Genomic DNA, 12,680 nt, shown 5'->3' on the forward strand with positions numbered 1-12,680 from the left:
TTTTATCTACTTTTATTTTGTATTTATGTCTGTATTTGATCTAAGATTGTAATACATTATTGGAATGGTCTATCAGAATATAAACACATTTTTTGGTTCCTAGAATACCATTAATTGTAATGGCTATGCATTTTAACACAAGTTAACAAAAAGAAATATTTAGAAAATGCAATGCATTAATTTTCACGTTGGTGGATTTACCATTATTAACCTGTTTATATCAGAAAATTAAAAAAACCACATTCATTTTATGTTGTCTTATACTTTGAATTTTATATCAACAAATCTTTGCAACAATCTGTAGCAGTCATGTACCTGGAAACACAAAGAAAGACTTGGAAATATTCCAAAGACAGAACTTGACTACAAGACACAGGTCGGTATTAATTATACATTGCAATGGCTGTATAAAAATCATACTCTCATGGCTGAATGTGCTTTGCAGTAATTATTACCTTGTCAAGTTGGATTTTGGACAGTTCAGAATCTTATAAAGATATTGGCAGAGAAATGAAAGTATGCACCCTGTTTGTTTAAATGAATGTGTGTATCTAGAGACTGTGGTTCTTAATCCTGCTAATGTTTAAGTCCTGAGAAATGTGACTCATTTGACAGAACTAACAGTTTACAAAGACTAGGATTGTATTCTACAAGGCAGTCTTGTTCGGAAGAATTTGGTGGTGAATGTTCTCAACTGCTTTTTGGGACATAAGGAAAAAGACATATGGTGGCCACCTCAACCTTGACTGCCAACACACATTTTATACAGTAATCCATCCATTTTCCATAACAGTGGCCTCTTCCAAGTTGCTAAGAGCCTAATCAACACACACCATCAGTTACTTGCCAACTTAAGTATCTAAAGAAGGCTCACTGGCTGACATCCTGATTAAAAGCACTGGTGCTTCTGAAATGTTCAACTAACTCAGCTCAACTGCTGGCGGTATATTTCAATGATGTGCTCTGTGCCACCTGAAAGTACAGTACATCTGAGGGTGGCACAGCCCTCAGGAACATATTTTCAGGTGACACCGAGGGCTTCTGGGGGGAAGGTGAATTTCTTACACACATACTAGCACCAGTGTAGAACTCTTCAGAAGCACCAGTTCTTCATTAGTCAGGATGTCACCCACTGTGTAGTCTCTGGTGTAGCTTAGAAGGGTACTGTTTTGTGGGTACAAGAAACCACACTACACTCCTCCCCACCTCATCTCTGTGACTTACAACATCTTACATCTATCCTGTCCCATTCTTGAGGCTTAGGACAAATAAGCAACAACAACAAATATTTATATACTGCTTTTCAACAAACGCTTCCAAAGCAGGTTACATAGAGAAATAACAAACAAACAAATAAATAAGAAAGATGGATCCCTGTCCGTAAACGGCTCATAATCTAAAAAGAAACATAAGATAGACACCAGCAACAGTCACTGGAGGTACTGTGCTGGGGATGGATAGGGCCAGTTACTCTCCCCCTGCTAAATAAAGAGAATCACCATGTTAAAAAGGTGCTTCTTTGCCCAGATAGCGGGGGTTAAGGTGCTTTATAAAGTGCTTTATAAAGAAGGGAGGCTTATTTTTGTAACAAAATAATTGTGCTTGTCTATATTGGGGACACCAGTTGTACATTGCCAAGGTGTTGTGCATGTAGCTAGCAATTCTGAATAGGAATGAAATCTTTATCCTCCTCTGCAACAGGCTCACCCACCAAATTTAATGAAGCCTTAATGAGCTCAAGATGGATGCTCATCAGCTAAGTTCATAGACCAGCTGCCTTATGTAGAAAGGAAGATCTGCCACCATGCTAGATCTAACCACATCAATTCAACATAGGTCAGTACTAGCAGATGTAACCAGCAAGCCATACAATTGCATAGGCATAATTTGCACTCTGAAGAGAAGTAGGGCTGCATTTTCTAAATCAAGTAATTGCTTAGATTTAAAAGTTTTTAATCAAAACGAGAAGTATATGGTGGCCCATATGCAGTGGCATATCGGGGGGAAACGGCACCCAGGGCACCCCCTGCCGCACCCTCGGCCCCCACATACCTGGCGGCGGCGCGGCGCCCCCAGGAGATTGCCGGCGATTTGGCGTTGGCGGGCCAGGCGGCGTTGGCGCCTGCGCAGTTCGGAAGCGACGCCGGGCCAGAAGGCAGGCTCGGCGCCGCTCTGCAATAGTCCTTGGCGGGCGATCCGCCACGCTGCCGCTCGGCCCGCTACTAGTACAGGACATTGACAATGCTGCGGGCGACCTGCCGCCAACACCACGGGCGACCCACCACCAACGCCGCCTGGCCCACCACCGCCAAATCGCCGCCGCACGCCCGCCGCCACACGCCCGCCACCACACTCGGCGGGCAATCCAGGGGGGTGCGGTGGGGAGCCACTTTTTGCCACCCCCTACGTGACCCACCGGGGTGGCGCCGGGGGCACGTGCCCCCCCTGCCCCCTATCATTACGCCTCTGCCCATATGTTCCACTGTTTAATTTGGGCAGTCCCCAGCCACCCATGTTACTGTGGGCATCTAATGAAGTGTCAGTGCTTCTGCAAGTACTTAAAACTAGTATGCCTGCTCTTCAGAGGCAGTATTTACATTATATTCTTGCTCCTGAAGTGTTGGTGTGCTACTTTACGTATGTGCGCTCTTGCACAAGACTGCCAACAATTTGTTAGGAGCCCAGCTAACTGAGTGTGTGCACTGAATTATTTTTCAATGCATTGAAAAACCTTGCATTGAATTATTTGTTGACCCTGGTGGGTTGCCATAGGGGAAAGTCTGCATGAGAGAGAATTCTAAGGGAAAGAATATATGACGAAAGAACATTCTGAGAAGAAGTTAGATTATAATGAAGCAGAGTTTGAGACAAGAAGAGAAGGGTAAAGACTGAACGATTGAAAAGGAGAAGTGAACATCATTCATTCAGCCACAGAGTCAGCACCAGGAGCCAGGGAGACTGGGGCTGAAGCACTTCCGAGAAGCAGCTGCTTCTCTCCATCCTGTGGAGTACAACGTTTGTGAGCCTCCTGTGTGTGTTTAGTTTTGCTTGCTTGCTTCTTCTCTAAATAGGAAATTGAGTATTATATATAGAAATATAAAATGATACACACAGACAGATATATATTATATGTGTGATATGCGTATTTGTTTAAGTTTATTAGTTTAAATCTTTTTTAAAGGATTAAATGTGCCTTAGTTCATTGCAGTGTTGGTCTCCAGTGTGGACTCCGGGAGGAATAGAAGAAGGTTATGCCTGCAGTAGGGTGGATGGCTGGGAAGTCCCTGCATTAAACTGCAGAACATGTGGGCTACCCTATAGAATACAAATACTTTAAAAACTGCAGACAAAGGTCTTCCTTTTTTCCTCCCCCACCCCCCATATAGGAAGGAACACTGCACAAGATTATGCCTGTTACAATCTGTCCACCTTTTTAGAATAAAGAAATCATACCTTGTTCCAGCAGTATTGTTCTTCAACGTAGTCAATGTGCTTTACACAATTGGGCTTTGCGCCTGCGCAGAGACCTTGTTGGAATTGTCCGAGTTAGTTTCTCTCTTAGATAGGTGGCAGCTCCTCCCCTTCCTGTGGTCACATATCCTCCCTCATTCAGTCTTTCTTCGTCTGCGTTTCTGAGTTGCTCCGAGTTAGAATACAGATCGACAGCGTTTGTGGGTTGCTCTGAGTTAGAATACAAAAAACTCTCTTTTCTGCTCATTACCTCTACCTTTCTTTTATCATTAGTTCTTCTCTCTTTTGATTAGCGTCTTGTTTTTACCCTCATATTCCCCCCGACCGCCCCCCATTGTCGTCAGCATTTTTAGGTTTATTTGGCCTCTTATGGCCGGCAAGACTACTTTTCAGTTTTGTGCCCGCTGTAAGGCAAAGTTTCCTTCCACTGACAGACACAATCTCTGTCTTTTTTGCCTCAGCAAGGCACTGGCACACAAGGTGGAAACTTGCACACACTGTGCCAAATTTACAAAGCAGGCTAAAAAGAACAGAGCCTCCTGCCTCTGTTTGTGGCTCTGGGAATGGGCCCTCCTATCTTCACAGGTAGCCTCCTCCACCCCTATGCAGGCCACCATGCCTTTGGCCACCCAGTCCTCAGCCTCATAGCCCCTTGCCTCCAACCTAGCTGGCAATTCACCCACTTCCAGGCCCTCAATTTGGCCTACAGAGCCTGAAACTCCCTCATTGCCTGACCCAACATCCACATCTAGTGCTGCTACACACTCTCAGCCTCTGCGTCTTCAAGCTCTAGCGCTTTGGCCTCATTGCCAAAAGAGAAACAGAAATGAGAGATGACCCAATCCTTCGCCAAGCCTCTAAACCACTGCACTATGGCTGTAAATCGGGCCTCCCATAAACCTAAGAAGAAGCGGAAATTGTCTGATCCACAGGAGGCATCTGAGTTGTTACAATGGGTAACTTCACCCCACAAACCCAAGCTCGATCCTGTAGTGCTCGAATCTGAAGCCTTTGAATCCGAGGTGGACCAACTCGATCCCGAAGAACTCGTCGGTACCGAGCTCAATACCAAAGAACATCAGGATAATTTTTCAGAAAATGACAGCCACAAAGGCCAGGACAGTCAATCAGAACCGGAAGCTCTTCTTCCGGTTTCAATATGAGGATAAAATGCCACTAGAAGATGAGTATTTTGAATCTGAATTTGACAGACCCTACCCCAGGCATCAACAGACCACCTTGCCAAGGTCCTATACAATACACTATTCCTGAGAAGACACTCACCACATTGACCTATATTACACCAATTTGGACAAACTGATCCTATAATACCTCGGCCTCATATCCTAGGGTGTCAAACCCTTATGGCCCCGCTCCTTGGCGCTACACCATGGGGAACAACCTCATCTTTGTTCCCATTCCCGGCTGCACCAATAGGACTACTATCAACCCAGGGACAGATATCGCTCCCCCCAGTGCACTATAGACCTCCACACCGGTCCAGACAGGCCATGCCTCCACCTGCAGAGCTGCCTAAACAACAATGTCCCCAAAAGGACAGACCTCAAAATTTGCCTACTAAGACAGACCTGCCTCCAACCCTGAACCAGGCACCCCTTTCTCAGGATCCACCACTGGTTCCTCTCACCCAGGTCACTCCATTAGACACGACCCAACAAGATCCTCTGGAAGCCCCACAGGACTAAAGTGCTGAGGAAACTTCTGACCTTGCCTCTGACGAGGAGGGTGATACCCAATCCAGGGGCTCCTCCCCCTGTGATCTGCTAACAGACCCAGGTCACCTTCTGAAGATTATAAACTTTATGCAGAATACATTTCTCACATGGCATCATCATTAGGCATACCTCTCGCCCAACAGAGCAAGGCCGAACCAGACCCTCTCTTTGGTCTCATTGAGGCAGGCACACAAGCTCCTGTCTCCCTCCCTATGAACTCTGCCCTTATGGACATTGCTAAAACCTGCTGGGCTTGGCCATCTTCATTGCCTCAACCCACTAAACCCCTGGAAATCTTCTATAGGGTCCACACAGATGATCAAGCAGGAACCTTCTTACAATGTCACCCCACACCAAATTTGGTCATGGTAGAATCCTCTGTTTCTAAAAACAGATCACGTTCCAACTCTACACCTCCAGACAAAGAGGGCAGGAAATTAGATTCCTTCGACAGATGCCTTTTCCCCATCATGGCTCTGCACTTCATTTTTTTTTTTTTTTGCAAGAATTTTTGCTTTTATTAGTAATAGAAATAGAACCGGTTACATCTCTGAGATTGACATAATCATACATGAATAAGAGCAATTACTCATACACAGCAAAGAAAGCAAGAAAAAGGAAAAAAGACTTGTACAGAGTAATAATATTTAAGTATACTTGAATGAATCAAGATAATCTATAAAAATAGAGGGTACATCTAAAACTAAATCTAATCATCAGAGAAAAAATGAACCTTGAACCTCACACAGAACTCTCACCTTGGCCTCAAAAGACGATTTAAAACATAAAAATTCAATGGAGAAGAAAATGTATGCGTTGAAAGACAGGTTCTACCAAAAGGAAAAGGTATATATATTGTATATACAAAGCCACATATCCACCAATATTTTGTAATCAAAATTCCCATACAGGTATGCAAAACATCACAGTAAAGTAAGTGACAGAAATCAGTTGAACCTTCAGCAGTCCTCCTCTTCATTTAACAAACAAAAAACCAGAATGATAAATGGAAAGATATTCTTTCATGAAGAGACAGACTAACTTCAGCCAAAACTGGTCTCTATAACCCCCCACAGGGAGAATAAGCTATCAAGCTATGTCACCCAGATCTCTCCCCATACATATATGTAATCCTTCTCAGTTTCCTTCTGATTGTTTACATCACAACAAGCAGTTCATTCAACAATTACCATTATACAGTTTCCATAACAACCATAGGAGGAAATGAAAGTAAAGAAAGATACTGAGGGGGGGGAAATAGGAATGATAAAGGGATATATATTTTTAAAAGTTAAAGTTTGATTTCAGTTAGAAGCTAAGACTAACTAGTTAATTGTTCAAACCAAGACTTAAGAGTACCAAAAAGTCAGACACTGAGCATTCCAAATAAAATATCTCGGTATGTAGTCTTTTTAAAGCTATTATTATCATAGAATAAAATAGTGCCAATAATCTTATGCCTTAAGTTTAAAATTCCCTCATTCTTAATATATCTCATCTCCTTTATGAAAAGGAAAAGAGAAACATGAACAAAGGACAAAAATCTGTGGCAATTCCTTAAGTATAAAAACGATCGGGTTTATCATACAACATCTCAATTCTGAATTAGGTTGTTATCAGTTTTAAACCATTATATAGAGCCCCCTAATTGAAAGGCCAATTAATGAGGTATAACAGTTATACTCAAAGTTAAACCTATATATTAAACCCTAAATAAGTTACATTAATTATCATTTCTTCCATAAAGGTATATAGCAGTTCCTTAAGTCATTGGACCATTCGGGTATATCTTAAAAAATCTCAGTTCCTGAGTAGGTTATTTCAATGCTAAACCCCTATATAGAATTCCCTAAATCTTAATGGTTAAAAGAAAGGGGGAAAAGAACAATTAACACAGGGGATACATTAAAATACAATAATAAGGTATATTATTTAATTATACTCTAAGTTAGAACCTGTATATGAAACCCTAAATAAATCAAGTGTCTCAAGAAAAGGAGCCACAAAGGGTGGGGGGGAGGGAGATCTCAAAAGGAAAAGAAAGGAGGAAAGGAGGGGAGGAACAAGCTCAGGGGGAAAGAAAAGTAAGAGAGGGAAGATAATTCCATTATATTAAAAATATATCAGCAAAGAGAAATAAAATACTGATAGATACACCACTAAAAATATTGGGCTTTTCATTTATCCCAGCACAAAGACAGAAAAGAAGAAAAATTGGTAGACATCTCAGCTGACTCACATAACATAGGGTTAATATCAAATCTTAAAGCCAGGGTCCAAGGACACTCTCTCATTGAGGAGGAGACGGAACAGTGCCGGACCTTTTACATGCCTGGGAAAAAAGCGTTATCAAGTTTCTATACTGTAAAATTCCTTCAGTTAGAATCCTTCCACGCAAATCTTGCCATAGCTACCTATCCAAGGACTAGGTAGTTCTAATAAAACACACCCAAAAGACATATAGCTAAAGCAAATACACTTTTAAATAAAATTTAAATACTTAAAAGACCCCTTTTTGTAAAATCTTCTTAAATTATCTTAAAGTGAAACACCACTTAACGGTCTCCCCCCATGCCAATTTCCCCTCTCTGTATTTGGCAAAAAGTACCACGATTGCAACACTAGAATAAAAAATCATCATCACTTCATCTCAGCTGAGTAACAAGTTCAGAAATTCTTCAAAGTCAAGTCAAGATCCCGATACAAAATGCTAATTGACATTAACTGTGATTGAATGGCAGTTCCATCAGTAGTAATGAACTACAAAAGACCGAGAAGTCCTGATTCCACTAAGAAAGACAGTACATAGGAAAACAGTCCTCCTCTTCTTGTGCAAAACAGCCAGTTCTCACCAGTCATTTTCATTTCATTTCCCCAGTCAGAGCTTCAAATGGTTAGTAATAGAAAGATAATTGTCTAGCCATAAAACACTTTGCCAGCCGTGCAAACAGAAGGAACTATAAATCCAGGGAAGATCTTTCGAGATTCTGGCAGGCAGATCCTCCCTAATGCAGATAAACTGAGTCTTTCCAGTTGAGACTTTGTAAGTAAAACTTAAGTTGGTTAAATGTGTAAATATGTGTCATTGCAGAACAATTTTTTAAAGACCCATAAAAAGCTGCTTTTCTCTCCAAGCTAATCTTCTTCACCATTCCTCTTCTCCGTTGCAGATGTTGTAACAAAATTCACAATCATCTCACTCCGACAGATTACGTGTAGGTTAAAAATCAAGATAAAATAAGTAATTGCTGTAGCCTCCAACATTTTAAAAGGATTCTTCAAAACTAAAAGCTGATAGCATTTGAATGCTGAGCTCTCTAGCGAAGTCCATAGAAAGATTCAAAAATAGAAAACAGAAGAAAATAAGCAAAAGTTGACAGTAAAAGAAAACCGTAAATCTGACAAACTCACAGCCATGCAGGGAAGTTCAAGGTGAGGTGGGGGAGGTTCACAAAGAGAGGGGTGGGTGTGGGGGAAACCCATACTAATCTCCAACAAATGCTGTGAGTAGTTTAAAGTTTAAGATTAAAATAAAAAATAAGTAATTGCTGGGATATCAGACATTAAAAAAAAACCTCTTCAGGGCAAAACTGAAAGCTGTAAGCATTGGAATGCTGAGATCTCCAGCAAAGTATTGCTAGCAAAAAAATAAGCAAGAGTTTTCAATGAAGAAGAAAAAGAAAACCGTAGATCTGCCAAACTCACGGCCGTGGACATCTCAGAGATTTATTAGGAAACATAAGAGGAACAGAGCAGGTCATCTGTAATTAGGTGATGAAAAGCCTCTCTTCATTCGGTCTGATGATCGTGGAAAGGTCTCTCCAGATGTTCATCCAGGGTTTTCCAAACTTTTTAGGGTCTGAAGACCCCCTAGACTCCCATCTCTAGGAGGAGGACCAAGCCCCGCACACATACCGACCTCCATCTGACCGACGGAAGGTGATAAGACCAAATGATTGATGAAAGCCATGACAGCTGGTTTAGTCGGGAGTTTTCGTTCCAGATGCCATTTTGCTTTTCTGGCTCTGCACTTCAAACTATCCAGTTACCAGGCTTGCAATGCCCACTATAACCACTTCCTAGATCATCTAACGCCCTTCTTGGATCATCTTCCACCAGATGAGGAAGACCCTGCCAAGACTTTCCTAAAGGAAGCGATCCAAGTAGTTAAACAAGAACTTTATTCTGCCAGATACTCAGCTGAGTGTGCCTCCAAAGTCATGGCTACCTCCATAGCTATTCGTTGCCATGTCTGGCTTCGTTCGTCTGGGCTCACATATGACGTTCATGCCTGCATTGAAAATCTGCTATTTGATGAAAATGAGCTTTTCGGCATCAAGATAGATGAGGCCCTGCAGAAGGTCCAGTGCCTTTGAAATACAGCTCACTCTGTGAGCTTTCAAAACCCCTCGCCTAGACATCGACAGTCTACCAGATGGCACCAAACTCAGCCACAGTGTCCCGCCTCACAATATCAACAGAGCAACCGTTCCTTTCGCTCACCTCAAAATCAGCCCTATGGGAAACGCCTGGCGTACACCTCACAATGTGTACCAGCCAACATACCTAGACCATCTTCCACTTTCACCAAGAAACAGTGAAATAACACTTATTACCATGTCACTGTCTGCCCTCAACACTGGCACCACCTACACTACAAAATAGACAACTCCACATACCAATTTCGGGCCCTCCCTTTTGGCCTCAAGGGTGTTTACCAAATGCATGGACCCAGTGGTGGCTTTCCTACAGAAGCAAGGTATCCAGGTCTTCCCATTCTGGATTACTGGCTCCTGGTGGCAGATACCCCTCAGTCAATCCTACATTCTCTCGCCACCACAGCCCCAGTTAAATGATCTGGGGCTCCAGATCAGCTATGACAAGTCAAAACTAATTCCCACCAGGTAAATAGAATTCTTAGGCCTACTCTTCCACTCACCAGAGGCAAGACTCTACCTGTCAGAATATACTCTCTTATCTCCCTGACATCTCATGTAGCAAATCAGCACTGCCACAAGGCCCAGGTCATCCAGCAGCTTCTAGGCTACATGGCCTCGATGACATACTTCCTCATGCTAGTCTCTGCTCCAGGATTTTACAGAACTGGTTCCTTGGCTGCTTCCTCCCACATACAGACATTCAGTCTTGCTGGCTCAGCGTACCATCAAAATCCGCCAATCACTTAATTGGTGGACAGACATACACAAACCATGGGAGCTTCCTTTCACCCCCACAGCCACATCACATCCTCACCATTGACGCCTCCAACATGGGTTGGGGATCCCACTTTCAAGACCTGGGCTTTTGGGATGATCAGGATCGCAGACATCACATCAACTTCCTTTAATTACTTACCATCTTCAAGGCACTCAAAGTCTTCCTTCTCCTCCTCAGACATTCCATAGGTACCATCCAGATGACAACACTATGGCCAAGGCCTACCTCAACAGACAAGAGGCACCAGTTTCACCAGCCTCCTGAACCTGTCCTGAACCTCTGGTCATGGTGCATCAAACACTCCATCACACCAGTCACAGTACACATCCAGGGAACATCAAATATTCAAGCCAGTGCCTCCAGCAGAGCAGGAGTGGATTCACACGAATGGCAACTAGACAAGGACCTTGTTCTCTCCCTTTTCAACCAATGGTTTCACCTGAAGTTAGACCTATTTGCATTGTACCTAAACAACCAATGCCCACTCTACTGTTCCAGGGAGGTCAGGGGACCCCACTCCCTGGGTGATGATTTCGCTACTTCATGGATGGGGTAGACAGCCTACCTTTTCCCTCCAATTCCCCTGCTACTCTGAGAACTTCAAAAAATTCAGCAGGACCAAGAACAGTGCATCCTCATAGCCCCTTGGTGGCCCAGGAAGCCATGGTTTCCCCTCCTATGCCTTGTGACAGGCTACTACAAGCTGCCAATATATCCTCACCTTCTCTCCCAGCACTCCGGACAACTCCTCCACCCGGACCTCCACAGGTTGCACCTCACTGCATGGTGGATACAACCCTCTTCCCATAGCCTCTACGAGTCTTGTCCGCATCCAAAAAACCTGCAACAATAACGTCTTACCAGCATAAATGGACGTCTTTTCTTACCTTTCTCCACTCGCACAACATTACTCCAGAACAATTGTCAATGGAGCACGTTTCCACTTACCTCTTTTCTTTAAAAGAATCCAGTATTAAACTCTCTTCCCTAAATGTTCACCTGGCAGCTGTTGTGGCACATTCACCACGCAGACCTACATCCTTCTTCAAGGACCCTATCGTTAAGAACTTTAGCAAGGGCCTGGCCCATCTATACCCAGACCCACCCATCATGGCCCCAGCTTGGGACCTCTTGCTAGTGTTCGCCTGCCTCATGTGACACCCCTTTGAACCAATGCAGACTATCTCTTTGGATCTCCTCTCCTTCAAGGTGGTTTTCCTCGTAGCCATCATGTCCGCCAGGAGAGTATGTGAGTTAAGAGCACTAAAATTGGATGTGCTTTACCTGACCTTCCACAAGGACAAGGTGGTACTCTGCCCCAACATCGCCTTCCTTCCCAAAGTTGTCTTCTCCTTTCACCGGTCCCAGCCACTCACCTTGCCGATGTTCTTTCCTAACTCCCATAGGCGGAACTGGGGGGGGGCAGGCAGGGCACGTGCCCTAGGCGCCACTGAGGTGGGGGCGCCACGCCAGTTCCTGCCACCCCCACCCCATTGCCCACCTGCCCAGCCCCAGTTCCCCTCAGCCACTTGCCTCCAGCTCTGGCCTAGGATCAGCGATGCCTAGGATCGGAGCAGCCTGCAAACTGCAGAGCTCTTCTCTCCCCGCCTCTCAGCTGATCGGCGGGTGGGCGGGGCTTCCAGAGAGGCCTCCGAGTAGGCCTCCCTGAAGCCTGAACTCGGCAGGTCCCAAGGGAGGCAGGAAGCCAGGAAGGAGGCTGGCAGAGTTCCCTGCAGCAGACCCTCTGTCCAGACCATCCAGTACAGCCTTTGCCAGGTAAGCTGTGAATTCCTTTTTGTGGTTACCCCCCCTTCCCCAATGTAAGGATCTGCTTGCCATAGGGCTTTGATATGGGGCGTGGGGCGAGACTGAGAAGTCTCTGAATGTTTAATTTAAAACAGACTGAAAAATGTGCTGGCTTTAAAAACAAAAACTATCTTTAAAGGCCTATAAGTGGCTTGTTTCATGTTAGAAAATTACAAACACTTCTGGAACAAATATTTATTTATTTATTCATTCATTCATTCATAAATGCACTTATGTTCAAGTTGTTTTGCAACCCAGAAGGTCTGAGTGAGAACTGTGAAGCATGTGTTGTGCTTTTATTTTATTTGTGTGTGTGTGTGTGTGTGTGTGAACTGCTCTCCAATAATTTGCAGGGACTTCAGGGTAAATCTGGCCAACATGTGAATGCTGCACCTCCATTTCAGAGGAGATGTGTGTTAAAGGGCTTTAAAAGCCTCGTGTGAAAAACCT

General features: G+C 43.8%; 1 long non-coding RNA gene across 2 annotated transcripts in view; it reads right to left on the bottom strand.

Annotated features, from left to right (window-relative positions):
- The window catches only part of LOC128329996 (uncharacterized), a 29,983-nt gene extending 18,722 nt beyond the window's left edge, over positions 1 to 11,261 (bottom strand). The window contains exons 1-2 of one of the 2 annotated variants that reach the window (XR_008309910.1): positions 11,146 to 11,261; positions 3,454 to 3,681 (exon numbers count right to left, since the gene is read on the bottom strand). This is a non-coding gene — a long non-coding RNA (uncharacterized LOC128329996). Of the gene's footprint in view, positions 1 to 3,453; positions 3,682 to 5,965; positions 6,258 to 11,145 lie in introns of those variants that run through there. The other variant, XR_008309911.1, reaches the window with a different exon arrangement.
- Positions 11,262 to 12,680: the final 1,419 nt, after the last annotated feature.

The sequence above is a fragment of the Hemicordylus capensis genome, chromosome 6 (assembly GCF_027244095.1).
Source record: "Hemicordylus capensis ecotype Gifberg chromosome 6, rHemCap1.1.pri, whole genome shotgun sequence".
Taxonomy (NCBI): domain Eukaryota; kingdom Metazoa; phylum Chordata; class Lepidosauria; order Squamata; family Cordylidae; genus Hemicordylus; species Hemicordylus capensis.